Source organism: Rhinolophus sinicus, chromosome 6 (assembly GCF_057876585.1).
Source record: "Rhinolophus sinicus isolate RSI-liver-muscle chromosome 6, RSI-T2T, whole genome shotgun sequence".
In the NCBI taxonomy this organism is placed as follows: Eukaryota; Metazoa; Chordata; class Mammalia; order Chiroptera; family Rhinolophidae; genus Rhinolophus; species Rhinolophus sinicus.
In genome coordinates, this window is record NC_142506.1 from 9,505,320 (window position 1) to 9,533,015 (window position 27,696).

The 27,696-nt window shown below is 44.0% G+C and overlaps 1 long non-coding RNA gene across 2 annotated transcripts; it reads left to right on the forward strand.

Moving 5' to 3' along the window:
* Positions 1-6: 6 nt before the first annotated feature.
* On the forward strand, positions 7-27,696 carry LOC141567817 (uncharacterized). 2 transcript variants are annotated; one of them, XR_012490659.2, is made up of 6 exons: positions 7-2,845; positions 9,579-9,636; positions 17,044-17,188; positions 17,864-18,267; positions 19,225-19,351; positions 27,082-27,696. It is a non-coding gene; the product is annotated as an uncharacterized LOC141567817 (long non-coding RNA). The 2 variants fall into 2 exon arrangements; XR_012490660.2 differs by lacking the exon at positions 27,082-27,696 and adding an exon at positions 25,669-25,837.

Sequence of the window (27,696 nt, forward strand, 5' to 3'; positions counted from 1 at the left end):
CTGGGGAGGGGGTGCTGGTGAGGAGGGAGGGGCGGGGGAGGAGACTCAGGCTTTGAGCCTGGCTCTCCCAGTGCGCCGAGCAATCGGATGTAAATAGAGTCAGAGCGCAGCTTGAATTAAGTGCGCGCCCTACCATTTTCTTTTGCTCCCGCTCAAACCCAGTCCCCTTCTGTGCTGCACCTTTGGCGCAGCACTGTTTGACAGACCGCTTACTTGTCCTGCGTGCTTAAATCATCACAGGAGGGACAGCTGAGCCAACACTGACAATACACCGTGTACCCACGGCCACGCCACGCACGTCCTGGGAAGCCAGGCACCTCCCTAAGGCTGGGGGAAAGGCAGCATTTGGAAAATAAGTCCTATGAAGATAGGAGGAGGGCGCGCACTCTTGAGTGTGTGCGGGGTGGTAGTATTACCTAAGTAATAGGTAGAGGGAGGTAAACGTCTAGAATTACTGCCATCTATACTTGGAGAGCACGTTACGAATAAGCACCCATTGCATTTGTTAGGGGGTGTTACGCTTTAAGTGTGTGTAGCTATCTCGATTGGGCACCTTCCACCCAGAATTAATCGCCCAATTTGCTACCAAGGCAGCAGATTCCCCCTGCCCCACTCCTCGCAGACCTACACCAGGCTCCACGGGAGCCTGACGTGCTCCTGGATGCATTAATTCTAGAAATCTTTCTGCGTGTTCCCGAGCTGGAGTAAAACAGGAGCTGGATTGTGGGTGCGCGCCGCGAAGGACCCTCCCCCGCCCGCTCTCTGCAGGTCTGCATACCCATCGCACTCGGAATTCCAATTCCGGAGCCAGGTTTCAGAAAAATCCTAGTTGCGCTCGGTGGCTCGGGTTTGCACCAGTCCAGAGCTCTCAGGTTTGGGGGAAATCAAAGGCACTAAGGGAGAGACTATTGGGGGGAGGGGCGCAAGCCACTGGACCGGACTCTCCAGAAGCGGGAAGGAGGAGAGCTTGTGGACCCTGCCTGCGAGTCAGCAGAGACCCTGGTGAAGAAAACCGTTAACTCTTTCCTCCACGGACAAACCTGACGTTTAACTTCCTTTCTGGGTCTTTTCCCTTCGCCTGCTTTTTTTTTTTTTTTTGAATTTTTATAAGTTTATTTGAGCCCAAACCGACATTTGCCTGGAATCGAGACCTCAAGTGCTCCCTTCTTTTCCCTTTAGTATTGGAATTGTGATCGTGCGCGCGCACGCGCGCGTACACACACGCACACACACGCAAATACATCGATTGGAATCAAAGGAGAGGAGGCAAGTATTACTTCCGTGACTTTTCTTTGGGGGGGGGGGAATATCTTGAGCCAATTGAAAATTAGCCGAATTTCAGGCATTAATTTCCTAGTTCATTGATCCTAAATTTTTGTTCTGAATGCCATAGTGAAAGTGCGTATGTAGAACCCTCCTACATCTATATAAGACTTCATGTACACGTCGACCCAGAATGTTGTCCAACAGGGCGAATGATTTGTTCGCTTCCTGAATTAATCCATAATGCCTGGTTCCTGGGGATGTGCGATTTTGCATTATCCCAGAGCGTTAAAAACAAAGGCCATCTTCCAATCCCTGGTCCCTCATCCAAAGGCACGTTAAGTAAACTTTTCCACACCTCCCGTTCCAAGACAAAAAAATTCGGGGTGGGAGGGCGCGTGTATAGATAAATTATTACCCGTGGAGTTTGCAGCTCAGCGTTCAATTGTTAAGAGTAGTAACTTCCTCCAAATCAGGCGCACAGCACAATTCAGCATTAAGGATTGCACATTACTCCAGCCTCTAGGCGTTTGCCGCAAACGCGGGAAGTGACCAATCCCTGGACACGGTTTTGCTGCAAAGCGTCTTTCCCCCGCCCCCTCCCCGGGCGGCACTCGCGTTCGGGTTTGCGAAAGTAAAGTAAGTGTGCCCTCTACTGGCAGCTGAGATCACCGCGTCCCTGCTTCCAACTGACGGCTAGGGTTCTGGTGGGGGGCAGGGGGCATCCGGAGCTCAGGGATTCCCGTGGGCGGAAGGATCCCGCGGCTCCTTAAAAACAGTTTTCAACTACCTCTTCCTGATTTCTTCAGGTCGATTGCAGAGAGGCGGAAGGAAGAGGAATTCCTAGAGGGAAAAGGAGTTCAGAGTTGGCCCTGAAGAAGGGTGGTGAAAATTAACCCATCACTACTTAATGACAATGAACATCATTACCATGTGGAAAACTGATGCAATTTATGGGAAACGTGAAATCACAAGTACACACACACGGAAAAAAAGTTCCAGCAAACTCTAAAGCAGCAAAACAAGCTTTAGCCCACAGTCTTAAGAAACCCATCATTTTATAACTAGCAAATTTTAAAGCAGGACACTGGATTTATTGGGGGGAAGGGAGGCACGGTAGAACTTGGCGGGTATTTGGTTTTCCTTATTAGAAAAAAATTACTTTTAATTGAGCTGGTGAACGATAGCTAGCTAGACGTTTTGATAGAGATGGGGGGATGCACTTGAGATTCCACTTGGGAAAAAAACGACCATTTTAATAAAAATGTTTTTATATTGAAAAGAGTGGCGATAAAGGTCGAAGTAAAAATGAAGGAAATTTATATAGCATGCTTACTGAGTGTGAATGCTTCCAGTTTTTTATGATGAGAAGGATGTTTGACGGTGTCTGATCACCTGGATATATCCTCAGGAAATCTGGCTCCAGGGGATCCTTCCTGGAAGAGAAGAGACCACTCAGGATGATTTCCCAGGAATCTGGCACTTTTGGCCTTGCTCTGCTGGAGGCTGCATGACTGCTCTCCACAGGGACAAAACACAAAAAGCACAAAACCAACCAAACAATCAAACAACGACCACAAAGGTAGGTGTAACTTGACATCAGAGGGTAGTTTTTAAAAATTGCTAAGGATGGCAGATATGCCCTACCTTAAGGGCTGACTACTACATTATGCCAGCCCAGTGTAGAGCCTGTGAACCCCAGCAGATATGCTGCTTGTGGGTTCAGGACTCAATCTCATTCTCCATCAGGTTGGTGACATTACCTGAGGTGTTACTTTCAAGTAATAGCTTGGAGGTGTTTTTTTTTTTTTTTTTTGGTCACCAAACAAGGTAGGGGCCATCTCATTTTACAAAGGAGGAAATGGAAAGTCAGATCTCAAGGTTAAGGGACTTCACTTTTTTTTTTTTTTTTTTTAAGTAATTTTTAAGAATCTATACCTAGAATAGACATTTGCTGAATTAAGAAATGGCTGAGGAGGGGCCGGCCCGGTGGCTCAGGCGGTTAGAGCTCCGTGCTCCTAACTCCAAAGGCTGCCGGTTTGATTCCCACATGGGCCAGTGGGCTCTCAACCAGGTTGCCAGTTCAATTCCTCGAGTCCCGCAAAGGATGGTGGGCTCTGCCCCCTGCAACTAAGATTGAACACGGCACCTTGAGCTGAGCTCCCGGATGGCTCAGTTGGTTGGAGCCTGTCCTCTCAACCACAAGGTTGCCGGTTCGACTCCCACAAGGGATGGTGGGCTGTGCCCCCTGCAACTAGCAACGGCAACTGGACCTGGAGCTAGCTGCGCCCTCCACAACTAAGACTGAAAGAACAACAACTTGAAGCTGAACAGAACCCCCCACAACTAAGATTGAAAGGACAACAATTTGACCATTGTTCCCCAATAAAGTCCTGTTCCCCTTCCCCAATAAAATCTTTAAAAAAAAAAAAAAAGAGAGAAATGGCTGAGGAGATTAAAACTAGTAATATTTGAGACGACCAATGAATAAGTGATCCATGTTCACTGTGAAAGAAGAATTGTAAATAGAAAGATCAAGGAAAAACAGAGTTTCTAGTCCTGATCACCCAGGGATCGCTGTGGGAGTTTATCTTTTAAAGAAACTTTTTAAAGGGACAAGGTTGGTCTTTCGACTTCCTTTTGGAAGTAAGTCAGTGGAAGGTGTCTATTGACTGAACATTTCTGGTTTACTGGTCTAGGGATACTTTAAGGCTGTATCTCTCCTTTGTTTTTTTTGTGGCTTTTTTTTTTTTTTTTTTTTTTTTTTTGGTTCTGTGTTGGGTTTCTAAGATGAGGCAGGTCTTCAGAAGGGCAGCTCTTTTATCACCTACAGGCCTGGGCTTCCAGGTAAACAGTTTATAAGGCTGTCTCATGGAAGAGAACTGGTGTCACTGCAGGAAGCATTCTATCCTCCAGGGTGGTTCACATTAGAATCATTCATTCTCACAATGACAATTGTGTCACTTTTGTACTTAGGAAAAAAGAAATGCAGAAAGAATGAGCAATTTCACCAAACTTTCTCCTTTCTCCCCAGAGACACAAAAGGAGAGATTTAGATATGTGTGACTTGTATAGCATAACAACAATTCTCCCCCTGCCCGCCCCCTGCCTCTTCTTTGAGTATCTTTTCCCTCACACCTCAGAAAGTTTCCTACCGCATTGATCTTGGACAGATACCAGCAGTGACTAATATGGAAAGAAACTGGACCCCGGTAATCAAAAAGCTAGCTCCAACTTGGGAGGGACACCGAAAGCCACTCAGGATGTTTGGGTTGTTATTTCAAATCCCCTTCAAGTCCTGTGAGGCCTGTCAAGGAGGGAGGCAGAAGACAAGGGAAGAGAATGAGAAACACCCATCTCCCGCAGGAAGATCATTTGGAAAGAAGGGCAATGAGATTAAGAACCAAGCTAGTCAGGGAATATTAAAGGAAGTGAAGTTCGTACAAGCATTTTAATGCCAACCATGTGTCTGAAGTGAAGGATCCCAGGGAAGCCCTTCAGCAGACAAGAAAAGAAAACCCCACATCGTTAATGATAACAAAAAAGGCAACGAAGAAAATCTGGGTGCACTGAAAAAAAGTGCATCTTTTTAGAATGTTGCCTCTCCCCTGGCCTTTGCTTCTGCATGCTGCATACGTTAAAATAGCAGGGAAAAGAAAAATGAATAGATGTGTTTAACATAAAACCCTAGAGCTTACATTTTGTGGGTGGCGTTGAGTGCATGTGTGTGCTTTCTTAGCCCCTGGCTTCCAGACCTCGGATCCTGGCGGAGTGTCCTAGGCTGGACTTAGTAGACCCTAGTCTCCTCCCCAGCTTGGCACCCTCCTGTTCTTCCTTAATCCTTCACTGTGATCCTGCCTTACTTTATAGCTTCTAGAGAAGACAAATGGTTCACTTGTTTAGTCTCTTCAAAGGCTCGGTTTATTGTTCCCTAAGTGCCAAACCCAAGCCAACCTCAGAAGTTTCCACACTTTTGCTCACTTGGCCTGTCTTTGCAAGGTCCTTTTGGGTGACATCTGTCCCCAGGATGGACCCTAGGTGGGTTGGAGATGGAGATGACTGCAAAGGAGACTCTCTGGGAGAACCTTTTGCTTTGTCATCTTTAACCTTCATTTGGAAGCCAGTGGGAATAGAAGCCTGTTTCTTTTACGGACTGGCAGAATCCCAAACCAAGCCCTCTGACTTCCTGAGCACAGGTCACCTTTGATGGTCCTCATTTTTAAATTGTCTGTTCTCCCCGTAACTCCTTTTAAAGGGACTTCTTTACAGAAGGAGCTTTCTTGTAGGTACCTAGTGGCCTGTTCTCCAGTTCCCTTAACTGTGCTACTGTCATGGAAACTGATGGCTTTCAGAAATGGTTGCTCTTTGGATTCCCATAAACCAGTGGTTCTCAACTGGAGGCAATTTTGGCCCTGAGAGACATTGGACAATATCTGGAGATGTTTGGGGTTATTTCAAAGGGGTGAGGCTTACTACTGGCATCCAGCGGGTAGAGGCCAGGGATGCTGTGAAATGTCATACAACGCCCAGGAGAGCCCCATGACAGAAAACTGTCGGGCCCAATGTGGCAGGTTCAGAATCCCTGGTGTCACTCCACATTCTCTCAGTGTTATTCCCACATTTGCAGCTTGTTCCGCTGTTTCCTTGTGGACGCTCCTTTCTCCCTTACACATACAGCAAATCCCTAATATTTCCTCATCTCTCACTCCATTTAACCTCCCCCACTGATTAACTTTCCTCTTCATTTAAAATTCTTCAGTGGCTTCTACCTCGTGGGCTTATCATGCCAGCCCTACTGCATCTGGTCTCCACCTTACCTTTCCTATTGCCAACCAACCCCACCCTTCAGAGAAACAGGTCTATTGACAGTCACTCTGAGTGACAGGCGAGTTCCCACTCAGCACCTTTGTTCGGGAGTTCCCCCCAGTCTTATTGCCTCCTCTTGATTTATTGAAGAACCACCTTTCCTTTAAGACCTAGCGAAAGCCCCATTGTCTCTGTGGAGTCTTCCCTATAGCCCTGGCCCAGGACCGTAAGTTTGGTGCTGGAAGCAGTTTTGGAGAGCATCAAGTTAAGCTGTTCTGAAACATGAACATTTGTTCTTGAAGTGGGGTCAAGAGGATGCTGGCTAAAATGGATGAACTGTGACCTTTTCTAGCCTTTAGAGAAGGAGCTGTCTTTTCCCTTCTCGGTGAGAATATAAGTGTCACAAGGGCAGGAGTCAAGTCTGGACCATAGCAATTGCTCAGTTAATCCTTTCGGATAGGATGAACGCATGTTCACATTCCACTGGGGAAGAGAAATTAGTGGGAAGACTTTCTCAGATACTTTTTGGTTATATCAGAATCTAGTATTTGAGCAGAGGCTGGGAAATCAGCTTGCCTGGGGGCCTATCCTGTCACAACCACTCCACTTGCTAAATCTACCAAGTCACATGACCTCTCTGAACCTCACTTTTCTCATCTGTAAAATGAGACAACCATAATTATAGCATCTACCTTATTGAAGACATTGTAAGAATGAAATGAGATAATGCATTTGATACAGAGCTAGGTGGCTGGCCCACACTCCATAAGTGTTAGCATTGATAGTATGGATCCTTGATTTAGCAGAAAATTATGTATTGAGCTCTTTGAAGTTTAATGTATCAGTATTTCATGGTGCTCCACAAGTGTTCCATGATATCTATATCCTTATCACTTCATCAAGCATGAAAAATGTTGATGAACACAGGCTTGTCATTGGGTTGATGAGCAAGTGAGGTCTGGCATCACAGAGAGATTATGTAATGCCTGGTGACTAGCAATCCCTAACCCACCCCTCTCCTGTCTCCAGGACTGACTGACCATTCCAAGTGTATGCTATTTTACAGACCTTTGCATCCAGAAAAAGCAAAATTCTGGAAGCTTTGGAAGGCAAAATTATGCCTTGTTCCTACGTAATACAAATCAAGACATTATGTTAGAAGTTCCCTCCTCTGACTGAATTCAAATGCTGTCCAGTGGCTGACCCCCAGGGTGTGGTCCTGGAAGACCCAGAGCCCAAGAGTGTATGTTGGTTTTTGGTTGGACAAAGAATCTGCAGCTGTTTTCTCGTCCTGGTGAGCTGGCCTGGATATTGGAAAATCTTCAAAGCATAGAAGAACACCCAAGTTAAGAAACGCTAACTTCTAACCCTACATTTCCCCGTAACATCGTCCTGCAGATCAAGGGTTGTAAACTCAGATGCTTCCAGGGCCCCAGCAGAGAATATACATGAGGAAGACAACAGGGAGTGGTGGGGTGTGTGATAAACTAGAGAACATTTGTCTGTAAAGCTGGCAGGAGCTATCCGTGTCTGCTGATTACTGCCTGCAATATGGGTCTATTGCCATGTGACAGCACTTCCAATTTTTCAGGGAAGGTAGAAATCCAGGTTTTAAAATGTTGGCAACTAAGTTAAAGAGTTATGTGCCTGTGGGGTGGATTCAGTTCTCAAGCTTCTGGTCTGAGACCTCTGCTGTTAGGTCTTAGCCATCCAGCTCAAGGGTGTTCCTCTAGGAGCTTTTCCTGATGACTTTCCCCCTTTCCTTGAGAGTCAACCATTCCCTTACTCTTTTGTGATCGGAAATCTAACAGTTTACCGCTTTTGTGGGTTTCCCTGTCTGACTCCTCGACCGAAAGCTTCTGGCGTCAGGATGGATTGCGTCTTACTCACATTTGTATGTCCCACAAAAGCCTCCAGGTTGCACAACTCCAGAGGTGCCATGCATGGAATACATGGTCTCTTGAGCCTAGCACAATCCCTGGCACATGGTAGACTCCTGGTAAAAAGGCTAATCGAATGGATGATATTAGAGGGACCTTCCCAGTGGAAGGCATACCCAGCCCAGCCCAGTTTTAATGAAAAGAGAGAGAGAAGCTTTGAGAATTCCTCCTTGCTTCAGTTCCGCTGTCAGACAGGGTCTTGCTTTGCTACTGTGTCCTTAATGACAAGCGAGGCCCTGAGACAATTATAGCGAAGGGGTTGAAGACAGGAGCCGGCCCAGATAAGAGGAAGGGGGCTCACTGATCAAAAAACAAATGCAATAGAATAAAAACCAAACCAAACTTCAGAGCGGTTTAAAACAGCGCCCCTGCAGGTCTCTTTTCTTGCAATTTTATAATCCCACTCAGGAAAATTTTACCAGAAGAGAGGAAGGGAGGGGAGGGAATGGAGGACAGGAACTGGGCCAGGGAGAAGCTCATAGTGTCAGAGTTTTCAAATGGAAAGGGATGACCTGTTATTGTGTCATGAAATCAATTTAACAAGTTGTAATCAACATTTTCACAAAATGGACTATAATAGAAAATCCAAGTATCTTACTGGTTACATGAGTCCTCTCTCTCTCTCTCTTTCTCTCTCTCTCTCTCCTTTCTCTCTCCTCTCTCTTCTCTCTCTCTGTATGAACTTGGTCATGATATGAAATGCATCTCTAACTGCAAGTTACGTATGTTAGCAAACCACTGCATTATCTCATTAAATCTCCTCAGTAGTCCTATGAGGGATAGATTAATATTTTATTTTACAGATGGGGAAGATTGGGGTGTTGTAACGACTTGTTCAAACTCACACACTGAGTGTAGAGATGGGATTTAGCACCCACATCTGATTCCAGAGCCTGGGCTGAATTTGCTCTAGCACAGGCCTCAGTCACCTCAATGCCAGGTACTCATTATTTCTCTGCTGCTGCTGCTGACCAGGGCACATTTCCTCTGGGAAATACAGGAGGAGTGCGACAGAGGATGTGACCTCTCACTGCTACTCTTTTCCTGGTCATAATGCCAATGGGCTGAAGACAACCTGAGCATCATGACAAAGGATACAGATAAATGGACGCGTTTGTCCTCCAAGGAGCTTGCTAGAGCACCCGTTCTCTCTCTCTCTCTCTCCTGGAAAATTTCGTAAGGCAGGTGAACGATATTTGTGCTTGTGAAGTAGACATTTGTGTTGGTGAGGGAGGGCAGAAGAAGAGGCAGTGTTGGTGCACAGAAGAAAGAACGCAGCTTGGCAAGCCCACCAGCCTTGGTAGTCCTATGGTCCCTGTAAACCCGGGTTCAAATTCTGGCACTGACTTTGATTGGATATGGAGCCTTGGAGAGAATCCTTCGCTGAAGCGAGCCTCAATGTCCCCATGTGTAGAAAACGGCAATCACCATCATTGTCCCTCGGGGCTGCCCCAAAGATTCAACGAGACTGCGTGCCTTCAATGCATGTTCGCTTGTCGTAGGATTAGCAGTATTCTTTATCTCACAGCTTCCGGTTTCTTCTTCTTCTTCTTTTTTTTCCCCCCCCAGATTGGAATGCTATCGCCTACCTCAGGGGCTTATGCAAGGATTTGTGAGAGAATGCAAGGTAAGTTCCAAGCTTCGAGCTTTAGTTGGCACCTAGGTGGGCATCCACATGCGATAGGTCTTGTTATTGGGGATGAAGTGGAAGGTGACTCTGCTTAGCACGTGGACACCCATGCGGTCACTGCACCCAGCCCCCCATCTACAAAATAAAATGGACTCCTCTCTGTGCCCCTCGGTCCAAATGGATTTGGAACATCAGTGCCTTTGGAAACCCTTGCCTGCTCCTGTGGGCCATCATGGATTTTTCACCCCTGCTGCATTTCTACAGGGAGGGAAGTGAGGGGGGATTAAATGTTGGGAACTGGCCAGGGGACTTCACAAAGAATGTTTTAAAACGGTTGATTTGGTAATAGACAGAGGGGAATTCCGCGGATAAATAATAATTTATGCAAAGGGTGCCATCTGCTTCCCTGTTAAAGCATTAGTGCATAATTGCAGACTCAGTTTCATTCCCATTCCTTGCCCTTTACCTTTTAACTTCTTAAATAATTATGTTGACACCCCAACCCCCACCCCCCGACCCCCGAGCTGACTAGGTGGGAGGAGAGAACTGGGTGCCCAGCTGGGATGCTTGCTGTAGACCTTTTGCCATAAAACTGAAATAATGAATTTTAATGCATTAGAGGATTAAACACTAATAAGAACATATTGAAATCCTGGCCAGTATATCTGAATGTCGAGCTGGAAATTAATAAAAACTGCCTTTGCTGGAGATATACAATTGTCAATTAAATTTGGTCTTTGCACAGTTTCTGTTGTAGGGTTCTCTAATTAGGTTAGGAATGAAAACCTGTAGGACCCAAATCCTTCTTCACACCACCCTGCCCCCACTTGGGCATGTACGGGAATGTTTGGGGACTCTCTGTTTATGGATGAGTTCTTCTGTCTCTCTTTGCAGCTTGGATACATTCTGGCGGAGGGGGTGAGGGGTAAACCTAGGTTTGGGAAGGAGGGTGAGGTGGGAGCTTGGGGACCGTTTTGGGACTCATACTGCCGTACTGAGAGCAGAGACAGCAAATCAGCCACAGGACCCAAACTTGCCTGCTTAGATGCTGGCTCAGATACAGGTTTTGACCTTCTCAGCATTTATAACATTTTGAAAATAGGAGCCAACACTTAAAAGTCCATAGATTTCACATAAAAATCTGAATTTCCACCTTCCATTGAAAAGCCAGCTTTGGTAATCCTGGGCTTGCATTCCAGTGGATGGAGGCTGAGAAGCCATCTGTGGCTACAGAAGCATCTCGAGCTTTTCAGTTTGCCCCGGTCTCCACCACTGCCTTATACTGGGACCACTCAACTTATTTATGACCCTTTTCTAGCTTCTGCCTGGCCCTCGTAGGCCTTTGAGTTTATAACCCCTGATTTAGAAAATGTCTTGGTCTCTTCACAGAGCTGAGTGTAAGACAAATGTCATCCTCAGAAGGGAGGTATTTATTGAGTAATGATGATACTAGCTAACATTAAGCATGCACTACCGGGGGTGCCAAAAAAATGTATTCACATGTTAAGAGATATTATTTATGTATTACTTTTCAAAGTTGAATTGAGTTACGGTAGCAATGTGTAGTATGATGTTTGCTCAAAAGATGGCGTTAATCAAATGAATGGTAGCATCACCATGTGACCCTCAGGGCAGTCAAAGAAAATGGCGGAAGCACGGTTGTCATTCGAGGAGCGCAAGACCATTTTGAAGTGGTATTTGAAATTTGAGCAACGTTGTGAAAGTACAATGACCATGGAGGCGTGAGTATGCAATAGAACCTCCAACCCGCCTAACAACTGCACGCATTCGTGATAAGTTTGAGACACATGGTGCTCCACGAGATGAGCAACAGGACCTACTTCTGCTGCTGTGGTGTTGGAACCAATTATACGCTCACCACAGAAGTCTACCCAACAATGTTCGCCGTCATCAGAAGTGTCTGGACGCTGATGGTAACCACTATGAGCACCTCTTGTAATTGCAGAAGTCAAACGTGACTTGTATTCCTCTTTTGTTATCAGTATATATTGAGTAGTACAATTTTAATACAGTATTTTTTTTTCTTTCTTAAAATGTGTATACATTTTTTTGGTACCCTCTGTATATGGAAATGATGGATCATATGGTAATCCTGTGTTTAACCATTTGAGGAACTTCCAAACTGTTTTCCAAAGTGGCTGCACCACTTTATATTCCTACCACCAGGGTATGAGGGTTCCGATTTCTCCACATCCTCACCAACACCTGTTGTTACGGTTTTTCTCATTCTAGTCACGTTGGTGGTATGAAGTAGTATCTCCTTGTGGTTTTGATTTGCATTTCGCTGATGGCTAATGATCTTGGGCATCTTTGCATCTTTTCCTGTGCTTGATGGCCATCTGCCAGCCCCGTCTTAAGTGACTAAGCACAGTGACTCTTTGCTCTACACATCATTACCACTCTTCCCTCTTACAAGCCAAGCTTTGACTTTTAGTTGCAAGCTTTCTTTTCAGAGGATGAAATTGATCCTTACTATATACAAGGAAATTTTAGTTTCTTGTTCTGGATAGGAGTGTAAATCTCAAAGGAAGACTGTCTGATGTCTAGATATCACTTAATAGCCAGTGACTCACTAACTTCTATTTATTGTGTTTTTTCCTGACTCAGGACCTTTGCATGTGCTGTTTCTTCTGCCTCAACTAGTCTTTCCCTGGCTAACTTTTGTTCATCTTGTAGATTCTCTGACAGGCTTCCCTGACCCCCCAGTCTAAATCTGGGTTTGCTCACGGCACTGTGGACTTAAACATAATAATAACATTTGTTTGCTAGTGTTTTTATATTTTCTCATCTTTTAAACAAAAGATTTTGTGTTACTACACTTGTATTTTATGCTATATGTGTACATTTGTATTCTGCCTTTTTTCATTTAACATTGTCTTACAAAAACTGTTGGCATAATTGAAAGCATAATGTTAAATGACTACAAAAAATACCACACTATTCTACGAGTGATTATACAATAGCTATTTGACCACTTCCTTTTTTAAAAAATGTTTGAATTGTTTTATTGCTTTGCTGTGGTAAATAACACTGATAAGAACATCTTGAATCATAAAAGCTTTTTTCTATATTTAGGAATATTTCCTTAAGGTAGAGTTTCACAAGTGGAATTATTGAGTCACAGGTGTGTAAGGGCCTTGATAAATATATTGCTAAAACACTAGCGGAAAGAAGATGTCGCAGTGAGTTAGACTGACCCAAATATACATGACGGCGTCATCACTAGGTTCATGATTACTCTAAAAAAAAGCTTTGCTTTAATCTGCATTTCTTTGATTAGCAGTGGGGACAAATCTAATAATTACACAAACAACGGAAGCACGTCTTAATTGATATGCCAATTAAAGAAATAGATACTCCATAATTGGAACATTTTCTTGAAGGAGCCCAAGAAAGACTGAATGAGAATATTTGTTGGTAAGGATAAGAGAATGAAGTGTCCTGAACTGCCTCAATAAAACTGCTGATAGTGAGATTTGCAGATAAGACAGAAGGACATATGGCTGGACTATTACTCCGTAGCTCATTTTTTGTGCTTTATCAGGATAGAGGCCTGCTCTCCTGTAAATGATGGCGACACCTGGCAGTGCAATAAAAAGATCTAGACAATGCAGGTGGATAGTAAGAGCTGCTGCAGAAGCTCCTGGTGTGTGACAGAACTTAAGACATAGAATGTTGCAACTGGAGGAGACTTAGGGCGCACTGGATGGTCAAAGAGCTTCAAACATTTTATTTTTGTTTAATTTACTGGTGGAATATGGTATTTCTATGTGAAATCTCAACATGGAACCGGGGGTGGGGCGTGAAAAGATGGAAACTGGAGGACCATTTTGTCCACTCTCTCATTTACAAAGGGCCTTGAGACGTTGGCCATCGTCTCCAGATGAGGTTGCAATTGCAATCGCAGAGATGCTGACAGGATGGAGGACGATCTCCATCTGTTGACCTTCCTCCAAGCACTTCCATGTATGTATCATTTAATCCTCACAGCAACCCAGTCAGAGGGATTCCATGTTATTTATGTCTTGCAGATGAGGGAACTACAGCATGAGGGGGGGTTAAATAATTTGCCTAGGATCAAACAGTTAGGGAACGGTGGAGCAGGGATTCTACCCCAGGCAGAAGAAGAGGGCAGGATAGACTTTCAAATGAAAGAGAACAAGCTACGAGTAAAAGGATAGTCCCTGGGAAAATGTGGTTCATTGTGGTAGATTTCCTAATTTTTTTTTTAAATAAAGCTAAATTTTCATTGGAAATGGGATTAATCAATCTTAGGTCCCTGAAAGATATCAATTAAATCAAGCAGCTGAAGTAGGGAGAAGATATGGATGTCATGGAAGGTCAATAGACCCTCACTTAGCCATTTGATGGTCAGGATCTGAAGAAATAAATGGACATTCCTACTAATCACTCTTTCACTTGTGTATTCTCATGTTCATCATTCATGAAGTGGGCAGTGTAGTGGTTAGAGAACAGAGGCCCTCACGTTCAAACTCTGCTGTCCCTTCTCTATGAGTCTGAACTATTCTGACTCCCTGAGCCTCGGTCTTCCCATCTTTAAAATGGACATAATGGTAGTACCCACCTCATACAGTTCTTGGGAGGAATAAATGACAGCACGCATACAATGTGCTTTTATTGTCTGGCACGTTGTTGAGTGCTCAGTAAGTGTTAACTGTTACTATTTAGTGATTCTTCCTTTCAACAAATGTTTACTTAGCCTCACCTGTACTCCACTGGGTTTGCAGAAATGTGTTGGATGACCCAGGTAAGGGACAAGATAAAATACGAAAGCCAAGGTTTTTTTTCCGCCGGCTCCTCCCCCAAAGTTTTTAGCTAAAAAAAAACCCCACTGCTGTGAAATGTGTCGATGGCTAAGAATAAGACAGGATTGTATAATGTATCTCAGCATAAAGATAGATTAGGAGAAAGGGAGTGGACAGAGGTCCACTAGGAAAAGACTCAGAAGCACCTCTGAGAAGTAAGGCCTTGCTGCCATTGTGAATTGTGCTCCTTTTAGCCGCCTACACAACACAAAAGGAAAAAATTAGTGCTTCTCTGCTATTTAAGGTCAAAATGGCAATCTGTGTCATAGAAAGAAACATTTAGACCTTATCTCTGGGGCATTGGCAAAAGCTGAGTTGAACGAGTTAAAAAGAATTTTGGCCATAAAACAAGGTGTCTGAATTAGCAGATCACCCTCTGTGAACAAATCATCTAAATAGTTTAGTATATGTGCTGCCGAAGCGAGCACAGAAATCATCTAAATATATCAGAGCTCGAACAAAAGTTCTATGTCTCTAAAGTAACATTTTGAATCAGTTTTCCTACAATTAAAAAAGGAAGGAAGGAAGGAAGGAAGGAAGGAAGGAAGGAAGGAAGGAAGGAAGGAAGGAAGGAAGGAAATTGTTGAATGGAGGCCAGAGAGCCAATCAAAAATCCCTTAAAACTCCAAATAAGGCATTCTACTAAGTAATATTTAAAAGAAATTGGGATTTGGAACTAAAATCATCTTATAAACAGCTATTATTCATGTAGCATGTGCTATATGCTAAATTCTGCATCAAGAGCTTGATACACCATTTGGTCATTTTATTAGTATTTTGTATTTAAAAAAAATTTAAATAACCTTTTTCTGAAACAATTTTAGGTTCACAGCATAATTGAGAGGAAGGTACAGAGAGTTCCCATACACCCTGACCGCACACACGCACAGCCGTCTCATTATCAACACTTAACCAGAATGGTACATTTTCTACCACGGATGAACCTGCATTGATGTATTGTCATCACCCAAAGTTCACAGTTCACCGTCGGGTTCCCTCTTGGTGGTGCACTTTCTATGAGTTTGGACAAATGTATAATGACACACAGCCATCATTATGTTGTCATCCAGAGTACTTTCATTGCCCTAAAAATTCTCTGTGTTCCACCTCTTTATCACCCATTCCCTCCCTCCGCCCCAACCCCACAACCACGGAGCTTTTTACTGTCTCCATAGTTTTGCCTTTTCCAGAATGTCATAGACTTGGAATCCTACATTATGTAGCCTTTTCAGATTGGCTTCTTTCACTTAGTAATATGCATTTAAGGGGCTTCCATGTCTTCTCAGGGCTTCATAAATCATTTCTTTTGAGTGCAGAATAATATTCCATTTTCTGGATGTACCACAGTTTATGTATCCATTCACCAAAAGGACATCTTGGTGGCCTCCAAGTTTTGGCAATTATGAATAAAGCTGCTGTAAGCATCATGTGCAGGTTTTTGTATGGGCATGTTTTCAACTCCTTTGGGTAAATACCAAGGAGCTCGATTACCACTGTTGCATCTTAATCCTTTCTGCATCTCTGTAGTATGATCATTCTTATTCCCATTCTACAGATGAGAAAACGGGGGTTCAGAGAAGTCATGATTTACCTAAAAACACACAGTTAAGAGTCAGACTCAGACTAGACAAGACGGGCTCTTTGTTGTCCATGTGAGCCCTCGGCATTAGAAGCCCAGCTTTGCCCAGACACGTGGGATGCACTTGGTCTTTCAGCATCTCTTCTGTCACATAACAATATGCAGTCTCCTGCCTCCCAATGTCCTTGTCAAATGCACTCCTGGGCAGAAAAGCACTGGTTTCCTCAGGTTTCCAGTTAGCACTGTGTATAAGCCTCTTTGTCAGTCTGGGCTGCACTGTTTGCATCTGTGCAATGAAAGCACTGGATTGGCTACGTGGAGCGCCTTTCCAGCTCAGAAAGTGTAGGGTTTTGCATCTTCACACCTCTTGCGGTTCCTCAGTGGTGAATTGGAGACACTGACAATCGGGGGAAGGTTGGGAAGCTGTAAAGGCTTCCACTTGAGCTTTGGGGTTGAATAATTTGGTAATTTCAAAACCTCATTCTCTTTACTCCCCAATGTTTTGCTTCTAAACAACTGCAGTTCTTGAGGGAGGAGGGTTGGGATACCAGTGCTGGAAATAGTTCCACTGGGGAAGGTGAAGGGTATTTGGAGTTTTAAATTTAGAATCTTAGTGACCAAATGCTACTCAGAGTTTGTCCCTGGGGCACCCACGTGCCCCAATCAAGCACTACACAGGGTTTGGAATTGAGCCTGTTTTAAGTGGGGCCTGGGTGGTAGGGAATAACATAGCAAGGAGTCGGGGCAGTTGCTAGCTTCGGCTTGGGGTCCAACAGCCTGGTTCCAATCCCTGTTATTGCGAGGTCCCACCACTTACTGCCTATATAACTTTCACCCCTTAACTCTGTGACCCCAAACTTTGCATGCCTGGCTCTCCATACAGCAAGAATGGCAACACCTTCTTAACTGGGTGTCTTAAGAGATGTTAAGCCTAAAGTCTGGTGCCTAGTTAACTGTTGTCTAATTCATTCTTTACAGAGTAAGATCCGGCTGAAATGAGGAAGTAGTATATAACAGTCATCTACTGCTGTGTAACAAGCCACCCCCAAAATGTAGTACCTCGGAAAAAGAGTAATTTTACAGTGGAGAAACCTGGCAACCACTGGTCTAGCCGAGTTTCAAGGTTAGCATTACCTAAAGTCACCAAAGAAAGCTGCACAGAATTGCTTGACCTTCCATGGACGCCACGTCAAAATCAAATGTTTATGTTAAACCACAGAGATTTCAAGGTTCATTTATTCCTGCAGTATAGCTTGGCCTATCCTGACTAATACACACCTGCATTTCTCCCCGTTGACTCTTGAGATGGTTGCTGGCTGAGATGTAATTAAATAAGATTGTCTTTATATATATGTATCTCCCTTCCAATTCCTGGTTTCTAGGCTTTGCCTGGCAATTACTTTGAAGCAACAGATCTGGCTTGGATCCCAGCTCCGGGCAAGCTGCTTTACATCTCTGAGCCTCAGTTACTTCATTGAAAAAAGTTGAAAATAATTAGGCTTATTGCGAGGTCCCCCCACTTACTGCCTATATAACTGTCAGCCAGCTACTCATCTTTCTGAACTTCAAATCCCTCACCTGTAGGAAAAAGATAATAATTTCCCATTTGTCTCAAAGTTGTCCTAAGGATTAAATTAGAAAATATAAAGAATCTCGCCCTGTACCTGGTCCAGTGTAGGCACTAAGTATACTTTAGTATTGTCCTATCTTTCTCACCCATTGAGATCTCCTAATTTTTCCTTTTATTCTCTGCTTTGTTATTTTTTCCCCCTTTTCTCCTTTCCCAATCCACCTTCAGGTATAGAATATTGCTTCTTTTTAAATAAAACTTGGACTCTCTAGTGATTGGTTTGGTGTCACTGCTAAAGAATACTTTGCAAAATAACTTGGCGCAAAAGTATATGTGTGTGTTCAAATGATTTACACCCTGGCTATGGGAAGGAAACGGCTGCTGGAAGTGGAGGGCAAAGTTGAGTCCACACCTGAAGAACACACTTCAATACCCTGATAAAGCCTGAAGGACCTAGTCATTTGTCTTGAAGAAAACTGAAACAGCCGCATTGATAAACAGACCAACGGAGAACAATGCAAATCTCAGCCACTTATCTACAGCCAGACAAGAACACTCATTGAGTTTGAACACTCGCTTAAGCAGAAACTCCCAGGGCAGGCTTCTTTGAGGAAGAGGACATTTAGAGCAAGGTTGTACCCTATTTATGCTCCTCTGTATACAGAAGTAGGTCATCTACAAAACAAAGAGCTTAAGGTGGGAGTCCTTGGTCTGTGTGCCAGGTGGGGTGGGCGTGGGAGGGCAGAATGACACAAAACAACCCCCCCCCCCATCATGACAAATTGGGTTTATGTACAGATTCTTTCTTTTCTTTCCTTTTTCATTACTTCTGCTTGAACTTTGTGGTTTTCCTTCGAGAGATTGGCGCCTGAGAAGGAGGGTAGAAAGAACCAATTGACTATTCTCAAAACAAAACAAAACTCAACAAAAGCCCTTTCTTCCTCAAGGACTATTCCCATGGAAAGTAAAAAGTGAGCCCACTTGGAATTACCTGACTGCAAAACAATGCCACTTTTATTAAAGGGAGTCAGTTTTTCACTCACTCAATTTAAACATGGCTCCACAGAAATTGCTGAAGTCTTCGAAAAGGATATGGTCCTCAGACTAGAGACCTAGGCAGAGAAATTTAAGGCTGAAAGGAATATTTTTTTTTTGAGTGAATAAAAAATAGGGGTTTAGAAGGCAGCCACTCTTCTCAAATTATGTTCATAGGAAGATACATTGTTCAGATATCCACTGGTGAGCAATGAGACCTTGTCCGACCGCCTTTTCTCCAGTGGTCTGGAAGCGGGTAGTTGGTTCAGTTCTCAGAATATTTTAAACCAGCCAACAATTTTTTAAAGCACACTTAGATTTGTTTTGGGGTTCTGCACCATGTGTATTTAATAAAACACGTTTGTATTGAGATGGGCACACTTGCCAGCTTTCCCTCTTAAAAAATGCACATCACCTTTGGATTCAACAATGAGTAAAGAAATAACACTGTGACATTGGGGAAAATAATTCTCTGTGCCATCTGCATGACGGGAGGATTTGTTTTTACTCTCATTGAATTTGAGTATAAAGAATCTGTTATAACTTTTTCCTAGGTCTTTCATTTTGTATCTCAGGAATCGCCCCGAACCCAAGAGGGGCACAGAAGGTGTGATCCACAGAGCTGCTGGAAAATACAAGATTTGAGCAGAAACCATGAAATAGGGATAACAGAGACACAAGGTAGGCTTGTCCCCTCCTCTGAGCCTTCATGCCATCTCTGGTTTTCACTCCGACAGGTCTCCTTAGAGAGAAAGCAGTGAGATAGGTCTTGGTGTGGGTTTTGACTTAGGTATGTAAGAAACAGTACAGTGTATATACATACACACACACACAATAGTATATATAATATATGATATATAATATATATAATATATATACAATATATATTATATATAGTATATATATTATATAGATAATAACCAAAGAAAGAAATAACTAGAATTTGAAGAAACCCAGCTCATCGTTAAAAATATTGAAATAGACTGTAGGTTCTTTGGGGACAAAGACTGAGTCTTGTTCACCATTTTATCTTCAGTACCAAGCATAGGATGGTTCAGTTACTGACTGTTGAAGGAATGGAGATCAGATACTGTCGCCTCTATACCCTAAATGTTGTATTAGACAGATCCACTCAACATAAAGAGGGATGAAGACGGTGGGATAGTTTTTCCTTCTCCGTTGCCTTAGGACGAACACAAAGGATATTTTCATTTAGAAAGAATTTTATCACTCCTCCCTATGGGGAAATAGCCAGGAGTAATAAACAACACAGGTGTTGACACACTTTTGAGACGTTTTGCAGCCATGATCTTTGTACTACAGGCATACCTCGTTTTATTGCACTTTATTTTATTGCACTTAGCAGATACGGCATTTTTTTTTTCTTTCAGTAAATTGAAGGTAAGACCCTTCCGCTGGCAAAAAGATTATGATTTGCTGAAGGCTCAGATGATGGTTAACATATTTTAGCAATAAAGTGTTTTTTAATTTTAAGGTCTGTACATTGTTTTTTTTTAGACAATGATACTTGCACACTCGGTAGGCTATAGTATAGTGTAACCATGACTTAAATGCACTGGAAAATCGAAAAAGTGCATGTGACTGGCTTTATTGCGATATTCGCTTTATTGCAGTCACCTGAAACCGAACTTGCCATGTCTCCAAGGGGTACCCGTATCCCTTCACTCGGAATATGCCCTCCGACCTTGCTTCTTGCACCTTAGAAGCCAGCTGATCTGTTTACTATATGATTTGCGTTTCTCAAGAGCTGCAGACTAAAGGACACTCGCTTGTCTCCTGCCCTGTACGCTGCCTCACATAGCACAACAGCACCCCTCTGTAATTCTGCCACTTATGCAGCAAAGATGTGTGCGCTCCTGGTATCTATGCCAAGCAGAATGTTCGGTGGTGGTGGCACAGGGAGAAATGCAACACGGTGTTTAGGCCTTAGGACATTCACAAAGTTAAAGGGAGAAAGGCACATGTAGAAGCGCTGACAACACGAAATGGTTAACTGCCATGAATGTGGGGCTTAGAACAGAGCACAGGGTGGCCCAAAGGTGTTGGTAACTGACCTGGGCCTTGGTGATTCTGTCCTTGTTGTGTTGCTTTGGTCGCAGGTTGAAGGATGTTCTAAAAAAGCGTCAATGAAAAGCTATGTGGAGAATGTTATTCAATGTGCGGACTTTCTGTGTCCTCTTTAGGAGAAGCCCAGGAGCAAATGTCTCTCTTGCCTCAGAACCACGATAATTCTGCTTTTCCTGAGAAGTGGTTCATGTTGGCGTTGACTGGGGCAGGATCAGGTGTCCCTTCTCATATCGCTTGCTGGTGCGCTTAGAGCCACAGAGTGGTTCCCCTGTAGCACCTGCCAGTAACTGAAGGTGTGCGTAGAGCTGTGGAGATAGTCTCATTCTGTTGAATTTCTTATCCTTTTAAATTTTTTCTCTTTCCTTCGCAGTGCCTTTTATGTCATTTTTGTTCTAATTTGTAAATGTCTTTGGATATTTCTGGTATAAGGCAGGAAAAAAGTGGTATAACGATAGTCCTGCCCCTCACCTTCTCAGGAGACCATTGAGCTGACAACTGATGGAGAGGCGGTAAATCAGCTGGTGTTTCAGGCAGAAGAAACCGTATGAAAAAAACAAAAAGCTGTGAAATACACATGAGTTTTGCCGTCCATCTCAGTGATGTACCAGGATTCATATAACAACATAGTTTCATCCGTTAACATTGTCTACTTGTCCTACCCAAGTGCATTCTGGATATTTCTAATGCGTTCTGTTAGGTTGAGCAAGCATGGCTCAAGGGAAGTAATCATAAAAGAGCTTTGTTTGGCCTATCGCCCCTCCTTTTAAGTCTGCTGGGTGTGGGGGGGTGCTATTTAAGTTCATGACCCCAGGAGAAAATTCAGGCAGGACGCCCAGGATTTTTCTGGGCCCTCTTCAATTTATCATCAAACAGCGTCTCAATGGAGGACTGGAACCGTGTCACCCAACATCATTCTAAGTTGATTCAAGTTGAGGCCTTTGTCTTCCTCGAGCTCAGGAGGGAAGCCTGCAGTTGGGGAAGGGGTAGAGTTGGCGTCTTCTCTCCTTTGCTGGCTCTTCTGTCCCCATTCCACAGCCCAAGGCTCTGACCCTCCAGCCCTGGAGTTCAGGAGAGTGGGAGGGAGGGTTTCACAAGGCTGACAGAGGCAGGGGATTGCACTGCCATGTGGGCCCCTCACACGCTCTCAGCCCAACTTTAAATCCATCTCGTCTTCAGCAATCAGTAGCCAGCCGGAGTGACTTGAAAACAGAAGCGTCTTCGCTTTCTGCCCCACGTGTCTTCACTGTCACTACAGGATGCCTGAGGAATCCCATCCGCCTCTTTGATGTATGCACAGGGTATGATAACCCCATGGGGGTATTGCTTGACCAGTGGGAGTGGCACTTGGAGCACAAATGCTCTCCTTTTTCATGTCTGAGAAGGGTGATCCTGGGGAGTAACCTCCAAAGCTCCTAGAGGGTCCCCGATGAGCAGGAAACCGGGCCGCCCACAGAAAAATGAGCACAGCAATACAATCATGGGCCAGCTTTTCCTCCTCCCCTGCTGTACTCTTCTTGGACTCCCATTTCTCTGTTTCCTCGTCATTTCCGAAAACCAACTACCTGCATGCAAGCCCCTGTCTTGAGCAATGCTTTTTGGAGGAACTGAGGCTAAAACAGCAATCTAGCCTTTCGATGCCTTTTCAGGCTTCCCAAAAGTTGCGAGCTGACTCTCCTGCAGTTGCTTTCACGGGTTCTTCAGCGAACCCTATCTTTGAGGATGTCTCTTCCACATTTCCCGGACCAGCCAATTGCATTTTTCCTTCCATGGATGATTATCTTCTTACTCAGGCCCTAGCCAGACCTGATTTCGCTGTTTGTGGGGCCCAGTATAAAATGAAAACATCAGGCTTTTGGTTTAAAAAGCATGAAGAATTTCAAGATGCTAATAGCAGAGCATTTAGACCCAAGTGTGGGGCCCTTCCGAGACGGGGGGCCCTGTGTGACTGCATGCAACTGGCTCAGCCTGCAGCCCGTTACACATACCACGCTTCCAGTCTAAGATGACAGCAGGGCTCTTTCACAGAGAGCCCCACATCTGGTCCCTGGGAAACCCCCATCCTATGCCTGACACTTGCTGACTCCACTGCTTCAGCCAGCCTTTTCTTCTTTAGATGTCTCAGCAACAGTCACACGCAGCGCACTGCCTGTGCTAGCCAGCCTTCAGGATGGCCCCCTGTGACATTAGCTTCTTAACTTTCATGCCTTCCTGTGCAGAATTAGGGCTGACCTATGGGATCAGTAGAATACTGCGGAAGTGACAGCATGACTTCCGAGGGGAGGTCATAAAAGGTATTGTAGCTTTGGCCTTGGTCCCTTGATTTACTCTCTCTGGGAGAAGCCAGCTGCCATGCTGTCAGGACCCTCAAGAAGCCCTACGTAGGTGACCTAGAGAAGAACTGGCCAAAAGCCAGCACCAACTCAGTCATGAAGTTATGTGACTGAGCCACCTTGCACAGGGTCCTCCAGCCCCAGCCACGGCTTCAAATGAAGCATCCCTGGACGACACTTGACCACACTGTTATTAGAGCTGGCCAGCCAGGCTGCTCTAGAAGCCCCCCCCCCCCCCCCCCCACACACACACAGAAACAAGAGGAATCACAAACCATTGTCATTGTTTTGAGCCACTAATCTTTGGGGTGACATGTTATACAGCAAAGGATAACTAATACCATCATAGAAAGAAAGCTCCCCTTTGGCTGGGGGAATAGCTTTCTTCCAAGAAATCTTCAAGCATCCCTTCTCTCAGTCTCCCCACTTCCTGTGGACCAAACATGGTCATCTCTGGGAAAGAGACTATTTATGAGATCATTTTAGGTCCTGACCAAGAGGGCAACCTGGAAGGACCAACTAGCCCTAGGAGAGAAAAACTGTAGTTTTCTGGGTGGCAGTGATCCTTTTTAGACACTCAATTTCGTATGAGAAATTAAAAAAAACCCAACATATATATACAGATCTTGACACCTATTTTGATTTTCTTTTGTATCTTGTTCTAAGACTTCATTTTTGAATATGCCTCAACTTCCATTTTCACCTCCAGTTATATTTTCTTTACCCAACGTGAAAATCCATGGGACCAATGTCTTGGTTAGAACATCCCTCTCCTCTGTGCCTTCAGTGATACCATTTCTGTGAATTGGCTTTGGGAAGAATTCTGCATTGCAGAGCTTAACTGATTTAGTGTAACGATATCCCTACCATAGCCAGGTTGGGGAGGCATGGCCTTGGGGAACTGAGAAGTCCAAAATGGTAGGAATATTTATTGTAAAATAGAAATATGGAAAGCTGCCCATGTTCTGGGAAAAAAACTTTTAGCCAAAAAACTGAAATGCCTGTTCAGATTTGCATGAGTAAAATTCCAAAAAGTCTTTTCTCAAAGAGAGGGAGGGAGGGAGGAAGAGAGACAGAGAGAGAGAACCAGTTACGTTTGCAGTTCTGACCTAATTCTGCTAATAAGGAATTTATTACTAAGCACCGCATAATTTGTTTAACATCTAATCACAGACTTATTTCTACCCAACAAGGCCCTGGAATTTGTTGGAGCATTTGGGGAACTCAAGTTCTAGCTATCGTTCTTCCTCTAATAATCTATGTGAGTGTAACTTGTGTGACCTCTCTGTGCCTGACTCTCTTCCTCTGTGTGAGTCTGAGAATATCTGTTGACCAGAGAGAAAAGATCGCGAGGTTTTGAAGTGTTGTGAATGCTTTACTTATTTGGGGTTTCATTATTATTTTGTCTTTTATATTTAGAATCATTTTCTGGAAGAGGGGAGAAAAATGGCTTATAGGACATTATAAAAACATTCAAAGTCAAATACAAAACAAAAATGCATGATGACTGTTAAGCAAGTTTCTGTTACTTGAATCATATTTCCCCATTGATTTGCATAAAGTATGATTGGTTTCCATGGGGGGGGAATGGGGGCTTGCAACGAAGTGAAATCACACTCAGAAGTGTAGAAGATCTCTAAGCAGTTATTTAAAATACCCAGAATCGGTCAGATATAGGAGTTTAACATGACAGTGAACATATTGGGGTCTTTGAAGAAAGTTCCACATGTGGGGAGCTGCACATTTAGGTTGAGTGCCCTTAGATAACCTGCAGAGTCTCCCAACTCTGAAGGAACTGGAATCCTCCTGTTCATTATTGGAAAAAAGATTTTCCTGGGTAAGGGAGGGATGAGTCAGGGTTTGGTTGGGGGAACAAAAGCAACCCTATAGATCCCAGGGAATCAGGGTTTTACTACAAGGAATTAGGGACATATAGGATTGCTGACTAGCTGGAGGGGAAGATCAGAGACACTACCACAGCTGGTCTCAGCTCCAAAGCCCAAACCCGTCTGTTCTCATGAGCCCTCATTCTCAAGAACGTCTGGGAAGCTGCCCTCCAAGGTGAGACTATGGCGGGAAAGTGAGAGGTTCTCAGGAACCCTCTGGGAAGCTGCTTTGAATGTCCAAGGCCCAGAGGCTGCTGCCTCCAAAGCAAACAGGCCCTCCTCCCCCGTGCCTTCCAGACCTAGCCCAGGCTTCTAACCGGCTAACTTTCATGGGGAAGTCCTTTCATTGGCCATCTCTCACTGGGCACCACGCCGAGAAGGGCATTCTAGGAAATGCATCCTGCTTCTTTGGTGCAACGCCAAGGAGAACTGAGAAGTGAGGGGATGATGCTCAATTGGCCACAGACAGTCCAGTACAATGGAGGGGGTCCCTAGAGCATTTCCTAGTGGGTACCACTCCCTGTGCCAGCAGTATTCACATCATCTCAGTGAACCCACCAGCAATGGTGGGAAGAAGGCAGTATTCATTTTATAACCTTTCAATTAAAAAACATGGTAAAAACGAGGCTCAGAAAGGTACTTGGGTCTATCTAAGGGAAGATCCCACGTTCTTTTGGTATTTTTTTACATCTAGAATTCAACCTTCAGCTGTGTCAGAATCACCTGGAGATATCAACACATGCCCAGAGTGTCTGAGGCAGCATGTCTGGGGTGGGGCCTGAGATTTGCATCGTCAACAAATTCCCCAGGTGACGCTGAGGTTGCTGGGCTGGGGACCACACTTGGAGAATTCTAGAGCAGGCAAGTGACCCTATTCTTTATCTCCACCTACTGGAGCTCAGAGCCAGGCAGATCCTACAAAATAACAAATTTGCTTTAATTATTTTTATTGCTCTTGATTTCGGTCCCTGTCAAATAGCATAAAATGCTTGGTGGTGGTGGTGGTGTGTGTGTTTAGCCATATAGTCTTAGCAGGTACTTTCACAGCTGAATAAAAATGGATGGGATCCTTCTTTTGAGTGCCACCTTATTTGGAAACCAAGGAGGTATCTGGTCCTATGTATAATTTCCTGATTGAGCCAGAATACCAAATTAAACTTTTGAGTTGATGATTTATTTATTATTTCGTTGTGAGCTTCTAAAAATCAGCATTTGATAAGTAAATGGCCCAAATCTTACTTTGGCATTCATAGACGTAGCATTAACCTTGATGAATTATTTGCTTATTCACTGAATATGTAATTTAATTCTATAGAAATTGCATGGCAATTTAGCACACATTAATGAGCGGGTACTGTCTCAAAGCTTAATGAACCTGTCATCTTTTTTAAGGTAGGGGAAATTAAGGAATTAACAATCGACTGAGAAGAAGACTGTTCAGAAATTCAATGGACTTAACCAACCTTTATGAACCCTCTTAGGGTTATAAAATATACAGATTTCAAACAGCCAGGTCAATACCAGGCTGTGAGTGCAATCTCTTTTTGCCGAGAGTCAGAGAGATCTGAGCGTGGAACCGAGTCATGCCTTTAGCTAGCTAGAGGATGCCGGGGAGTTACTTAACCTCTGGGGTCATCACCTGTCAAATAGGGGTTCTAATACTTATCTTACAGGATCACAGTAAAGATGAAATGGGATAATGAATGGATGTAAAGATGCTGAAGTGTAGTCGATGTCAACAAATTATTATGGTTATTGTAGTATCACAATGCTACTATTAACCTTAGCAATTTCTCCTCTTTTTCTCCTTTCCTTCCTCATTTTCTTTTCCCCTGTCTCCCTTCCCCCCTCTTCTTTCCTTTTCCATTCATTTACTAAATGAACATTTAGTTTCCCCCCTTCTTTCTTCTTTGTCTTTTAAAAGTTCCTTTTACATTTACTGCTTTAGTATAAAGGATAGAACATAGAAACATCCAAATTGAAGAGATGCATAGGGCAAGGTATGAGGCGAGGTGACGTTGCAGAGTTCTCAAGCTCTCTCTGGGCACATTACTCTCCCAGACCTTGATGTGTTCACCAGCTCAGAAGCTCTTCACATTTCTTTCAGGAATCTGAGATGACCCACTTTCTGGCTCAGAAGATTCGGCCCTTCGGAATCACTCTGCCCTTCCCATCCACGTTGCTTCTTCTCCCACCTCTATGCACATTGTCCTTTTGTGTCAAACTGCTCCTCAACCTTCAAGACACAGCTCGCGCATCACCTCCTCTGTGAAGCCTGCCATGATCACCTCCACCTACATCAGAGCTCAGGGCCACCGTCACTTGCACTTCCTTCCATCTCGGGGCCTACTTCGTTGCGGTGAAATTGTCTGTATTCATGGCTGTATCCTCCACATGTGGGGACTCCTTGAGGAAATGACTGTGGTTTTCATATTCATGACCTTAGTACTTGGCCCAGGGAAAAGCAGCTGGTACATAATTTTCCTAATGCTGCCTCCAGTGAACAGTCTGGCTACCAATCATGTGATAATTGGCACGAGGGCTGGGACTAGGGTGAGGTAAGCGAGGTACAGAGGACAAACATTTTAAAGAAGTGCTCACTCCCAGGGTACCCCTGTTGGGCACTCTGAGTTACTGAAAACATCAGACACTCCATCTATACTCATTGTACAAGAGAGTTTTTCTTGGCATCGAGCTTTTAAATTTATATATATATATATAT